The sequence below is a fragment of the Taudactylus pleione genome, unplaced genomic scaffold, assembly GCF_031769625.1.
Source record: "Taudactylus pleione unplaced genomic scaffold, aTauple2 ptg000448l, whole genome shotgun sequence".
NCBI lineage: Eukaryota > Metazoa > Chordata > Amphibia > Anura > Myobatrachidae > Taudactylus > Taudactylus pleione.
The window spans coordinates 325,265-340,390 of NW_028284850.1; positions in this window are offsets into that span (position 1 = coordinate 325,265).

Consider the following 15,126-nt stretch of genomic DNA (forward strand, 5'->3'; position numbering starts at 1 on the left):
CCCGGAGCGACGGTTTGCCCGTCGCTAATCGGGTCTCGCGCATGCGCATGACGGAGCTGGCTCTGTCGTGCGCACGCGCTCTGGGCCACCATCGACCCAGTTGCGAGCGCTCAACGCTTGCGACCGGGTCTGAATCAGGCCCTGTGTGAATAGATGCCGCAGTTTTCCCCACCCGCAGGACACTACGGCTCGCGGGTGGGGACGGCACCCGCAGGCTGTTTTAGTGAGGCACCGCCCTGGAGGGCACGTTGCTTTCTGCCCTTTAAAAACCGGGCAGGGTGCGGCACCATGCTAAAACAGCCTAGCGGGAACGCTATCCTGGAGTATGAGCTCCATACACTCTGCCACCGCTGAGGTCAGATTGGGCGTAGTAGTAGTGAAATGCAGGGGTAGGATGTGAGTAGTAGTAGTGTGGATCAGGATGGGAGTAGAAATAGTGGGAAGCAGGGGATTGGATGGGAGTAGTCATGCATATCAGGGGCAGGATGAGAATAGTGGGAAGTGGGGGCAGCATGGGAGTAGTAGTAATGCAGGGCAGGTTGGAATAGTAGTAGTGCGGAGCAGGGGCCAGGCTGGCAATAGTAGTAGTTAGGGGCAGGATGGGAGTAGTAGTGTAGAGCAGGGGGCAGGATGGGAGTAGTAGTGTGGAGAAGGGGGCAGACTGGGAATAGTAGTAGTTAGCGGCAGGATGGGAGTAATAGTGGAAAGCAGGGGACAGGATGGGAGTAGTAGTGTGGAGAAGGGGGCAGGGTGTGAATAGTAGTTTGGGGCAGGATGGGACTAATAGTGGAAAGCAGGGGCAGGATGGGAGTAGTAGTGTGGAGCAGGGTGGGAGTAGTGGTGGGAATAAGCGGGCAGGATGGGAGTAGTAGTTTGGAGCAGGGTGGGAATAAGGGGGCAGTATGGGAGTGGAAAGAAATCACTGGCAAGAAGAAAGCTGAACGTGAATCACATCCACTCCGGGCCGGGGTCACCTTCTATCTGCATGGGTCCCGACCGCTGTCCCTCTCTCGCACTGACAGGAGCCAGTTTGCACAGCTAGAGTGAGTGGAAAGCTCCTGCCACTCATGTCCCGCTCCTCCGGCTCCTAGTCTACACAGCTGCAGCCTGCACACACCCCTTTCAACCCTCGCCTCCCGCAGCCCCGGGGGATGGCCCGCTCCCGATCATTAATAGAAAATGGGGGGCGGGCGGCTAAGGGGATCTATCCGTAACCTTGTGGGAGAGGACACCGCACAAAACAGTGATGGTGAAGCTGGGAGCTTCCGATTTGCTTTCCACAGTGGAACGCAAATCCCGGAAGAACGGCAGCCGGCAGGCTGTGTCGACTTAGCCAGCCCAGCAGAGGGATTCAAGAGACCAGGCCAGAGGTAACTTTCCCACATTCCCGGCGGCCCATTCTGCCCCTGATAGTAAGGAATGAGGTTGGACAGTAACTGATGAGGTCAGGGTCCACTCGTTGAAGAGCATCTAGATACAACCCTGTCTACAATGCCCCTTAGTGCCCTCCTCTTTTTGTTGTGTGTCTCCATTTCCTCCTCCAACAAACAGTTTATAATAAAATGGAAATATGGATCTACTTAAAATCTCACTTAGCAGCACAAATCTTTATCACTGAGGGACAGGAGCCAAGAGAATACAAGAAGAGGAGGCAGGAATGCAAGAATAAACTATATTCATAGGGAGGCTATGAGCTGTCAATCACTGACAGTCAATGTATATCAGTTGTGCATTGCCTGACAACAATTGACAGCTCTGCATCAGTATATGTGTAGTTTCTTCTTGCTGCAGTGGCTGTAATTACTCCTGTCAGGCTCAGCTCGGAATCCAGCCCTGCTGTGCTGTGTGAGGGGGAGGAGCCGTGGTGCTGATTTGATGTTGAGGAGCTGTGAGACAGCTGCAGCACTGATGGAAATCGTGGGTGCAGAGTGGGTGACATATCCCATCCACCCCAGAACCCCCCTCCCCCCCTTGGGAGCTCCTGTGCACCCTTAGTTAATACCACCCTTCCCATTGCAACAGGAGCAGCACTTACCTGAGCTTCTTCTGAGACTCTGCTGATCTGTGCCTGTCGCAGCCTGCAGCTACACTGGCTGTGCTGCTCTTCTCATGAGTGCCGGCTCCTCTATTCACATCAAGGCCAGGGTGCGCAGAGGGACGTCACGTTCACGACTGAAAGGAAGGAATCTGTGCACAGGCACAGCCAAGGACAGCCTAACATTGAGGCAGCTGCTCGGCTTCTGCTCTGAGCGGCTGTACCATAAGGTTGTAAAGTAAAGTGCCCAAAAACGACAGGGGGGCACGTGCCTCGGTGCCACCCCCCAGAATCTGCCCACTGTGTGGCAGGATGACTTCACTGAAAGATATCTTACAAGTAGTTAGTGGTACAGACTGTAGCATGTGTATGCAGCTTTAGGGACTTCATTTTCATGGGTATCCTTTGCTCAGTGTGGGTTCCATCTCTCAGGTCTCCTGACTGCAATTAACACTCCAGGACACAATTGAGTTTCCCAATCCCAGTGTTATTCATGTTCCAGACGCATACTACAAGGCTCATATATGCTCATACTACAGGGCACATACCACTAGTTATAGGTGTGTATTCCCTGCCATAGGTGCCATGCCCTTTAGTGCAAGGGAGCACACTTGCATTGTCCAAGGCCACGTCTTATTAGATACCCTTGATTGTACCTCTGTCAGTCTATAATATTAATAATGCAATACTACTACTACCGCGTTATACTACAGAATCAGTAACATTTGCTTTACTGACCAGAGCCCACAGCGCTCAGATAATGTGTCCCTTACAGATTCCTCTGTCAGCACCTCACAGCGTATACAAGTACTAACGCCTCACCGCGATTGCTACATACATATACAGTACGTAATCGCTGGTTTGTGTCTTTTCAGAAAATAAAAAATTCTTGAATGAAATTGATGTGAGATCATATACAATGCTCTGACTAATGCTACATTGCCGTATAGCACGCTTCTGGGCTGATAACTCTATAGCTTCAGGTACATACCATTTGCTAAGGCTTGTATTACTATTGGCTGTTTTTCCTTTATTGCCTAAAGTAAACTCCGGCAAACAAGACCCACCTTCTTTATTCCATAAGGTGTCGTCTAATTACCAGGGTATGTGTGCTTGACGGAATGGGATTGAAATGCCGGTTGTAATCCCAACAGCGGCTGCCCCACAGGATGAAGATCCCGACAGAGGCAGGTAAGAACCCTAACCTCCCCTGTCCCCCCATCCCCAGTGGCGGGCTGGGCTGGGGGTCAGGGTGTCATCTGCCCCCCGGGCCGGTACAATTATACTACTGTGGGGCCGCCAGCACACCCAGCGTGCAGGGAGAATAGTCGGCCTTCCTCCCAGCTATCCAGTTATTGTAAACCGCACCCTGTCAGTTTGACGTCTGAATCCCCGCCCCCCAGGGACGAGCCTCGACCCTCCCAGCTGCAGCAAAGTTTGCCGCCGACATATAATGCATAAACATGGCAGCGCAGTGGAATGCTTCACCTCCCTGCGCTGCACACTAGTGACCGGTGCCTCCTCTGCGCGGCTGCTCAGAATGGTGCCACTGCAGCCCCGCTATTACCGCGTCCTGCAGGATCAGCAGTGCAGTTACAGGCAGCTGATCAGCTCCACGAAGGAGCTGGCAGGGTGACAGCCTCTTGAGGTGAGCGGGCAGCCCTGCTGACTGCTGCTGATATACAGTATTCAATGTTAAGATGCAATGCACTGCAGACTGAGGCTGAAATATATATATTAGGGATGTGCAGGCTCGGATAGGTTCGAGTTTGCACGTGGAGTTCGGATTTTTCCCTCCAAAAAAACGGAACTCAGAACGAGGCAAAACGTCATCTTACATGGACGAACATCATCATTCCTGGTCTTTTGTCCAGGAATGATGATGTTCGTCCATGTAAGATGACGTTTTGCCTCGTTCTGAGTTCCGTTTTTTTGGAGGGAAAAATCCGAACTCCACGTGCAAACTCGAACCTATCCGAGCCTGCACATCCCTACTATATATATATATATATATATATATATACTGTGTATATGTGTGTGTATATATATATATATATATATATATATATGAAGTGTGTGTGTATACATATATGTACATTATATAAATATATGTATATCTATGCATACACACATATGTATGTGCATATGTGTCTATTATATATGTTTATATTAAAATAGTTAGATCATGTATGATATTTTCTTAAATATAAAAATATAGATGTGTGAATATATATATATATATATATATATATATAAAAAAAAAATTTAAATATTTATATGGGTTGTGTATGGGATGCCGGCAGTCGGGATCCCAGCGTTCAGAATCCTGACTCTGGCATCCCGGCGGAGTTAACATACCAACACTTGTTGGTCGTATGCCAAACTCCCCCTCTCCCTACCCTAACCCTCCCTCTTTGGTGCATAACCCTAACCTCCCTGCACCCTAACCCTCCCCCTAGTGCCTAACCCCTAAAGTTAACCCTCCCCCCAACCCAGTACTTACCTTCGGTATACAGGCAGGATGCCGGCGCCATGAGTCTGACCGGTAATGTAAGCATCAGCATCCCAACTGCCAGAATGGCGAATATATATATATATATATATATACTGCATATATATATATATATATATATATATATATATATATATACTGCATATATATATATATATATATATACACTGCATATATATATATATATATATATATACATACACAGGGCTCGACAAATCCCGGGGGCCTGGTCGCCATGGCGACTAAAATTTGACTCCTGGCGACCAGATTTTACAAAAGCCATGTACTATAAAAAAAAATAAAGCTAATTGGCATTAGCAGTACTAATAATGACTCTGAGTGACCCATTATAGTATGCTGGCCGGTCAGTGACTGCGGACATTAAGAAGGAGGCGGCATCTCGGGGCCGTGATTAACGGCACTGTCAGGCATTATAGTCACAATGGAGCCTGCCTAGCAGAGAGGAAGGATCAGCTCTGCCCCCTCATTGTGACGTGTGATATCACTTGCTGAGTTGCTGCCGCCGCGCACATGGTGTTCGATGTCTGCCAGACCCGATGTCTGTTTTAGTAGTAGTCACTACAATAGTCTCTGCTTTGTCAGATGAGAATCGTAGGTTTTATATTTGTTTATAGCTTTTTGACAGAACAATATGTCATTGCCTATTTAAGCCACACCCACATTAGATAAACCACACCTACCGGGGTTTTGTCACACCCATTTTTTATATTGCAATGAGCAAGGGCCGCTTGCTTGTGTTTGCCCCCCAGACTGAAAGTTGCCAGCCAGCCCCTGCCCCCCCTAACCCTCCCTTAGTGGAGTCTAACCCTAAACTCCCCCCTAGTGCCTAACCCTAACCCCCCATTACCGCTCCCTAAACCTAACCCTCCCGGGGAGGGGTGCCTAACCCTAATCTCTCCTTGGGGGTGCCTAACCCTCCCCCCCCAAAACCTAACACTAAACCCGCTAACTGCCCTAAACCTAACCCCCCTCCCTCCTGCGGCTAAGAGGACGCATGGCCCGTACTTACCTCATTCGGGCTCGCGTCCTCCTTGATTCCGGTGTTGGGATTATGATAGGCGTCGGTGTTTCGGCGCCTATCATGAATCCTTTGCTGGCATTCAGCAGTCGGTGTTGCAGGGATCTTTATGCATACCGGCGTTACCAACGCCGGCATGCATGTGATGACTGGCGCAATGCATCGCAACGCGAGTGCGATGCGTCATGCATCCAACCCATGGTGTTAATTATTCAGGTGCAGTTTGGCACAGCCATGGCCATACTGTATCCCTTTGTGAGCCTTTTTTCGACCTACTGACATTACCTAACCTTCTTTATCTGACAGGTTGATGTTGTTGTATAGGTACATTTTGTAAAAACCTTGCGCACCAGAGATATTGGGGCGGGGTGTGCCCCACATAGTTAAGAAGTGCCTGCTGCTTCTCATAGTTATAAGTATACTTTATAGGTTTACTGCGCTCACCACTAAATGTGTTCTTGGTGATTGGAAAATGTAGGAAAATGATGCTTCTTGTATGGTTGTAGCCTAGCTTGGTATTATGACTAATGCAATTTTGTGATCTATTTAAATTGATTCAGAATATTATATGATTTTATTACACAATCAAGGTAAAAAACATGCAAATGTAAATTGATCATAAACAAGTAGTTAAGTTACTCTTATCTTGTCCCTCAACAATAGTTGTTTCTTTATTTGCGTGGTGACAGGTTATGCATTTGGGTATCCCACATTTGTGGAATCCTACTGTTGAGGGACAAGATAGGAACTTTACTATTAAACAGTTTATTAACTGTAATACTAAATATGTAGTTTATTTGCTTGTAGCTGTGAGAATACTAGATATGTAGGCAGAACAATAAGGAGCCTACGTGAAAGATTTCTTGAACATAGGCGAAATATTTTGAAGAAAAACCCCTTACATAGCGTATCTAGACATTTTGCAGATAAACATGGAGGTGAGGTTACTTCGCTCAAAGTAACGGGATTAGAAGCTATCCCATCTACAGTAAGAAAAGGGGACCGTTATAGGATTCTGTGTAAACAGGAGATCTTTTGGATCTTCAATATGACCAGTCTGTTTCCAGACTGGTTAAACGAACAGATAGAACTTAATACTGTCTTTTGAAGATCTTGAGAGCCTGATCTGTTCAATTGTCTATTTACCATTGGTACTATTAATATAGATATATATTTTTTGGAAGAAACCAATTAACCTATAGATTGTGTACCTGCTAATTGTTACTTGTTCACCCCTTATTCACCTCTTTGCTCTACATTTATATTGTTATATATTATGTTATGTGATCACTTCTCATATGAATATTTTCACATACCCTTACTATCCATGGTTTGAGACCTGAGACAGCTATTTTGTACCTAAAGAATATAAATATATACATATATAATATATATATATATATATATATATATATATTTATTTAGGTATGTTGAGGAGAGGTGGGAGTCGCATACACAATATTGAGTACTATGCCAAGAGTATATTGATGCAATTCGTGGTAGGTGTTTCTGAGTTAATTCACAACACTTTTTTAGCTCGTAAAAGAAATAAATATCTATTAAAATGTATAAGATAAAACACTGGGAAATGCTAACTTTATAACTGTGTGATATGAAATGTAATTATTGCACATGAATGGATCGTATATTGTTTCCTTTTGATGTCTCTCTCAGTGTTTTAAAGTGCAATACTCAAACCAACTGTTTTAATTGAATCAATTTGTGTCACATTAGTCTAATTAGGATCGCTTTTTATACTGGGATCTGATTAGTATCTACACACCTTGACAAAGACACCTGTGACGTCGAAACGCGTAGGTGATTCCCTGGTCCTTGATTGCGAGAGTACGGCTCAACACTTCTCTCTGAGCACGAAGGACCCTGACGCCGGTTCTCCTTTTCTCCAGTTACTCGCCGCAAAGACATCTGTGTGCTGATCGCTGTGACTCCCTACATAGCGGCGTGTCGGTGAATCATCTGGACCCTGCCGGCGTCCAGACACCCGGCGGCTTCTGGAATATAAGACTGGTGATACTGGGAAGTGTTCCTTTGAGCTTGTGGATCCCTCGTTTGCTGGAAACTCAATGCTTTAGAGGCAATTACCCTGATGGCAGCTTCTTTTATTCTATCTAACACAGCTCCATCGAGTCGCTCCCCGTCATTGAGTTGAGTGCAGCACCATACGGGTACAGATACCTCATCTTTATTACCTTCCCTGCTGCAAAGGACTGGAGTCCAAAGGTAACTTTGTTTCCACAAGGATTACTCGATTACCCTGCTCAATTCATTTTAAAACTCACCCAAAAGACAGTTTGTATACATATTACTACCCTTGGAGAGAATTTACAATTTTGAGCCATAACCGCTGATTAGGACCTTTTTAAATGATTTAATGTAGATATGTGTATATCTGTATTGGTTAATTAACCTTATCTTTTATTATTTCAATTGCATAGATCACATATGTGGTCTTTCTAAATATATCACTTATATATAATAAATGTTATTAATTTGACTTGTTGGCTTGAGTATATTTAGTGTAACCTCCAATCTTTGCGACTGTTCTTTGTTTCTTGTTCCAAATGGTTGAGACAGTACAGCTGCTTCTTAGTGCAATTATCTCTGTGGGTACATAAACCATATTCCTGGACTCTGGGCATTATGCTACTGACAAGGTCGTGGGGATTACCACAACTAAACGCGTTTAGCGCCCCTCTAATGTCACAAACTACTGGAGAATATTCGTGAGGTTCCGAACCAACACGTTTTCATCTTTATTCTGGCCGCATCTGCTGTCAACTATTACAGCAAAGGCAGGACTCCTAGCTAATTACTGGGGCAGAGCTAATCTCAAGGATGGTAATGGCCTGGTTCAGCTTTGGAAATAGAGTTAGTGTCACACAATATATTGTATCCTTCTGGGGCTGCTAAAAATGTTATTCAGTTCAAATTAATCTCACCAGAACATTTGACCTCCTCTGTAGTCCCGGCCACTGGCCTGGATGATCAAATACAGTATATACAAAAGACAAAACCATTGTAGATTACTGTAAATAATAGTGTGACATTAGAGACACAGTTTTTAGTCTCAGATGATTGCCCACCTAATCGTTTAAGAGGCAGATTATGCCACAATAACATACAAAGATGGGAAGTGACTTTAGCTTCCAAACCAGGATTTCTTGAAAGAATAATTTTTAATATAAGAAATTTATTAATAAGTCTCATCAATGTTGTTAACATTGGAAACTTGTACTTAAATGAGACATTTGCTAAAGTCCCTGATATGTTATGGGCAAAGGGCAACATGGATGTAGGACTATTGCCCATCCAGCCTGTAGAAATTAAACTTAAGCCACATGTACAGCCGGTCAAGATTAAACAAAATCCTTTAAGACCAGATCAAGTGGCTGCAGTAACCAAACAGGTAAGAGATTACCTGAAAGCAGGGGTACTTAGGAAATGTCGTTCCAGTCGGAACTAGGTTTTTTTTCATATTAAAAGGAAGACCCCCAAATCCAGATGAATCTCCCTTTTTAAAATGATTCATAAGAGATTAATAAAAGGTTACAAGTTAATACATTGATTGTACCTAATCTGCACACCTTACTGAATAGTATACTACCTTATAGTTTTTTACTGCTTTTCAGTCCCTAACAAAAGAAGCAATATATGTTTAGACTAAACTCCCACAAGGGGGTGCTATAAGCCCTAGTATTAGAAGATTGGCTTCTTGCCAGTGCAATGATAATCGTTATATGATGTGTGCGATTTACTTTTATATGTTAACTCAAAGCAGGAGTGTTTACATGAAATAATAGCATTACTGAATATTCTACACAGTAAATGTTGTAGGGTATCTAAAAAAGATGGACACCGTATGAAAATAAATTGTAAATTTTGTATGATGCAAACAAGGGATCTATACAACAGGATCCCCTTGCATTAATATATAAATAAATTGAAGTCTATCATGTTGTAAAACAAGATATTATTAATAATGTATCAGCATTAGTTTTACCTGATTATAGTAGCCATTTATTCTGTTTTGTCATGAGTCTAACTCAAATGCTCAGGGGGTCCTTGAACAATCACATGGAAACTCTTTTCACCTAGACCCTGTAAAGTGCTGACAAAGTGTTGGGACATCCCTTCACCCTTATAGTATCACATGAAGTTATAAAATCCTGAGTAAAACTTAAAGAAAGCATTAATCTGTTGTTAGGCTTACAAAATACGAAGTAGCTTTGTTGTACAAGTAATGTCACTCTTAAAGAATGTTGAATCCTGCGTCATTGCTCCCGCAGGTTTCAAAAGATGGGAGGATAGAGAATAGTGATAAAACAGCAGTAAATCGTGACGGTGTCAAGGAGGACACTAAAAATATACTTTTTCTTATGCGATTGTGTTGTGTTGAATTTATGAAAACTTTTTGGATGTTCCTTCTGTAGATGGAGTTACACACACAGGATATGCTAGCCATGTCAGAGCACTGTCTACTGCATTCCAGTTATCCCTAAGGCTTGTAGTGATAAAAATGAGGGTACACTTAAGAGACTACACCCGAAGCTGAAGACAATAGACTGGTAGACCAGGCCGCACATACTGCTGCCACTTATGTGGTAGATCCCACTACCAAGATTGACTTAAGTACCCTCACAAAGCTCAAGCTCCAGAGGCTGAGAAAAGCAAAGCTAGGAGCTAAAGACAGTGAGTGGGGAGGGAAGGTCAATGTTTATGTCTACCAAAAGCACTTTGCCTAGTTATGGCCCAGATAATACATGGTGAGGTGCACTTGGGGAAGCATACAATGGTGGCTATCACCAACCGTAATTGGAAAGCTCCTGGTTTTGCACAGACAGCATGGGCCTTTGAAACAAGGTGTCTAATATGTGCATTGAACAATCTGGGTGAGACTGTCCCAACCTCTTTGAGAAGTACTCCCCAGACTCAGTGTTCCTTACAAAGGATACAAATTGATTTTATACCACTGCCCAAATGCTCCAAATGTGATGTCCTCTTGTATGAGCCTCATCAGTCACTGGCAAGGAGGATAGGTGTGTTGGAAAGCAGATGCAAAGACAATGGCCAAGGTAATTAAGAAAATCATGATTTAAGGTCATCTGCAGATATGGTGTACTATGTATCAATCTTACAGAAACAATTAACTAAAATACATAGATGTTTTCTTCTATTCCAGTCCTTTATCTTGATACACGTACCCACCGTTTACAACCAGGAGATTTGATGATAATTTGGAAGCATACCAGGAAGGCTTTGGAGTCCAAATGTGAAAGTTTATTCCAAAACCTGTTGACAACACTTATTTCAGTGAAACTTCATGGGAAGGATACCTGAATATATGCCTCCTATTGCAAAGTCTTCATCCAAGTGGAGTTGGAGTAATTTGATATTATGAATAGATGGTTTGCTAGGCCCCAAGCCAAAGGCTTGTGGGGATGTATACTTGAGGTGCCTATCCACTAGAAGACAGGCAAAAGACTGCACGATTACAACATTCGTTTGTCAGTCTGTGATTTGCCTACACTGAACGAGCAGTCATTCATCTAGACTCAGTGTATATAGTATGCTCACAATATAGACGTTTTAGCCAAATTGTTTGATATGTTACAGATGAAATATTTGATGTGCTTGAAATGATCACTAATGAACTGCAATTTAAAGTAAAGGTTATTGGACAGTTTAGACTGAACCTTGACCACCTAACGGCTGCTTGATAAGGTGTGTGTCATATAGTGAGACTAGCCTGCTGTAATGTATATAGCTGATAACTTGTATGACCTAATACATGAACATATGAAAAATCAAGTAATTAAAGAACCAGTTTAGAAAAGAACATAATGATCTAGAGTATGGTCTTGATGATAATGAATGGTTTCCCAAATTAAACCCAGCTAAATGGTTTAATTAATTTAGTAGATGAATATCAGGAATTCTTTCAATTATTGATAAAGGTTTAGCTTTGTTTGTAATCATTTATATTGCTATAAAACTTGTTATTTTTCTGATTAAGAAGTTACTTACACTTGACTGTTGTTTCTCCAAGGAAAATACACCAAAGGCCTTGATAATAACTCAAGTCTATGATAACATCTATGCCTAAGACAACTTTCCAAGCTGTAGCATTTATAGGATAAAGTTATGAATAAAAGATGGGAAATGATAAATCTGACATTAGGCTCCATCTTGTTAAAAGAAGGTGTGTGCCTTTAAGTTATTCATAGCTTTAAATGCAGAACATTACAGATAATTATTTTTGCCAACCTTCAAGTTTCTGAAACTTTGGAATATGCAGATGTTCTTATTTCAAGATAGTGTATGAATACACTATGTATCCCAACCTCCCTTAACTCCCTTCCTGAAATAGATAAAAAAAATAATGTAATGAATACTAACAATGACTGCTGTATTAAGATGTAGTGGGAAAATACTAATATGTTGCGATGTGAGAACGCTATGCTTTAAATTATTGTATGACAAGTAATTATAGTCAGAGGAATCTTAAAGCACAAGGCTGGTTTGTGTGTTGATTTACCTCTCCAGATTACTCTGCAACACAAGGGTCTGACATACAATAAATGAGCTTTGGTCGGTGATTAACAACTAAAGATTTATTAACTGATCAGTCACTGGTTTTAATAAGATGTTAATTGGTTGAAGGGTGATGTAAGGGCACACCCACTGACGAAGTCCAAAAGTGACGAAATGCGAACATTTGGACATCTGCTCTTTCCAATTAGCCGACCAGTGTGAGGCTTGAAACTAACGCTGACTGTGTGTGAGCGGCAGTCCCCGATATTACTTTGGAGTCAGTGATTTTGTCCCAGGTGAACAAGTATTACCCGAGGCACAGTTTCCAGCCAGTGCACCTCCAGAAACCATCATCTCGGAGTGAAGGCGACGGGTTTCGTCCAAGTGGTGACTAAACAGGCTGACTTATGCAGAATGTTTTTTACTGAAATACATGATTGTATGCACTTTTTATTATTATAAAATTGATATAAAATACATTGTGTGCTCCTTGTTCTTCTTTTCCTAGAATATAAACAGTGTGTGTGTGTGTGTGTGTGTGTGTATATATATATATATATATATATATATATAATCATCATCATGAAGACTGGACTCGCTGCTGCAATGTTTTTTTTCGTGTGGGGTGCACCGCTAAAGACCAAACGTCCAATGCATGCAAATCTGTTTATATGATGGTTTGTAACTAAATAAACCTTTTGCTGGTTTTATGAAGTAGTTCTGGGGAGTACCCATTTCTGAAAATTTGAATGCTTTATATATACAGCCATGGCCAAAAGTTTGAGAATGACACAAGTATTGGTTTTCACAAAGTTTGCTGCTTCAGTGCTGTTAGACCTTTTTGTCAGATGTTACTATGTTATACTGAAGTAATATTACAAGTATTTCATAAGTGTCAAAGGCTTTCATTGACAACTACATTAAGTTTATGCAAAGAGTCAATATTTGCAGTGTTGATCCTTCTTCTGCAAGACCTCTGCAATTCACCCTGGCATGCTGTCACTCAACTTCTGGGCCACATACTGACTGATGACCGCCCATTGTTACCTAATCAATGCTTGGAGTTTGTCAGAATTCGTGGGTTTTTGTTTGTCAATCCGTCTATTGAGGACTGACCACAAGTTCTCAATGGGATGAAGGTCTGGGGAGTTTCCTTGCCATGGACTCAAAATTTCAATGTTTTGTTTCCTGAGCTACTTAGTTATCACTTTTACCTTATGGTAAGGTGCTCCATCATGCTGGAAAAGGCATTGTTCATCACCAAACTGTTCTTGGATGGTTGGGAGAAATTGCTCTTGGAGGCTGTTTTGGTACCATTCTTTATTAATGGCTGTGTTTGTGAGTGATCCTACTCCCTTGGCTGAGAAGCAACCCCACACATGAATGGTCTCAGGATACTTTACGGTTGGTATGACACAGGACGAGGGATGGCCTGGTGTCAAGAGAGGCCGCAAAGAAGCCACTTATCTCCGGGAAAACCATCAGGGGCAGACTGATATTCTGCAAAAGGTACAGGGATTGGACTGCTGATGACTGGGGTAAAGTTATTTTCTCTAATGAATGCGCTTTCAGATTGTTTGGAGCATCTGGAAAAATGCTTGTCCGGAGACCATAAGTCATGTGTCAAAATCTAATAGTTTGTTTCGGTTAATTTTCTTATGGGACCTATACATCTGCAATTCCCCATTCTGCAGATGCCCCAAAATGTCAGGATCAGTAATTTGTGGCTTTTAAACATGCAGGTTTTCCCCCGATCTGCAGACAGATCGCCAGTCATCAATGTTCACTTATCGTTTTTGATCATGGATCAACTTTAGCAGAAAAAGGAATCGCTGCACTTATGTATGGCTCACACTAGCTTCCATTACTGCCCAATTTACAACCTCGATTCACATCCTTTGTTATTGGATTGCAGCCTTTTTATTTTACATGTATATTGTATTTCCTTATTTGCATAACTGTACACACCTCAGCAATGTAGCAACATAATGTGCACACTGCAGGCTCTGCCATACGACGACGCAATATATCATTACATGCATAATGTAAGTAGACTGCGTTGTCAGTGCAATCGTCCCACTTGAGGTGCAGCACATCAGATGGGAAGACGTAACCACCCAATTCATTAAACTATGAATTGGGCAGAATGGGAGGTACACACTATACGATGGCCATTGCGATCACAAGATCAGCGACTATATCATATAGTGGGCCTGTTTCAGAGACTGACAGTGATGCAAACCATTGCATACTCCCACTGATTACAGATGCTAATGCCATCCCGAGCATAGTGACGCCCCCTGCTGCCTTCTCATATCCACACGACGACATGCAACAGCATAATCATCAGTACCATTGACGCACGGCCGGCACACAAATCAGGTCTGACCAGCCGCAAAGTGACAATATTTCGGTATTTTTGCTGCAAGATTGAAAGCAACTTATTTTTATCAGCAAATGTAAACCGGGCTCTGCCTTTCAAAAAAATTGCAGAAATATCTGTACTTTTTTGCCAAATCAGTACTTATTACATTTGACCCTATTGTTATAAATTGGTTATTATTCAGCCAATTAGTAGGAAAACAGTTTATGGTCTGTTCAGATGTATTGTAGTCTGTGGATTTTATCTAATTTCTAGATTTGATCTCCTATGGTAATGGTTCTCAACTCAGTCATCAAGTACCCCCAACCGGTCATGTTGATATAATATTCAGAGGTGGCGTCACCCTCAGATCTAAGCCAGAGGTTCCAAACTCCACCATTACAGTGCAGGTTTTCAGGATATCCATACTTTAACCCAGATGGTTAAGTTAAATTGACTGATGTACTTACTTTAAGTCACCTGTACTCAAGCATGGATAGCCTTAAAAACTAATAGAGTTTGGAACCTCAGGTCTAAACACTTCTTCATTGTAATAAGTGTCGGTATTGTCGTTATGAACTTCTGCCGGCTTATTATGATGATCATTTTATCATCTTTCCAAAGAA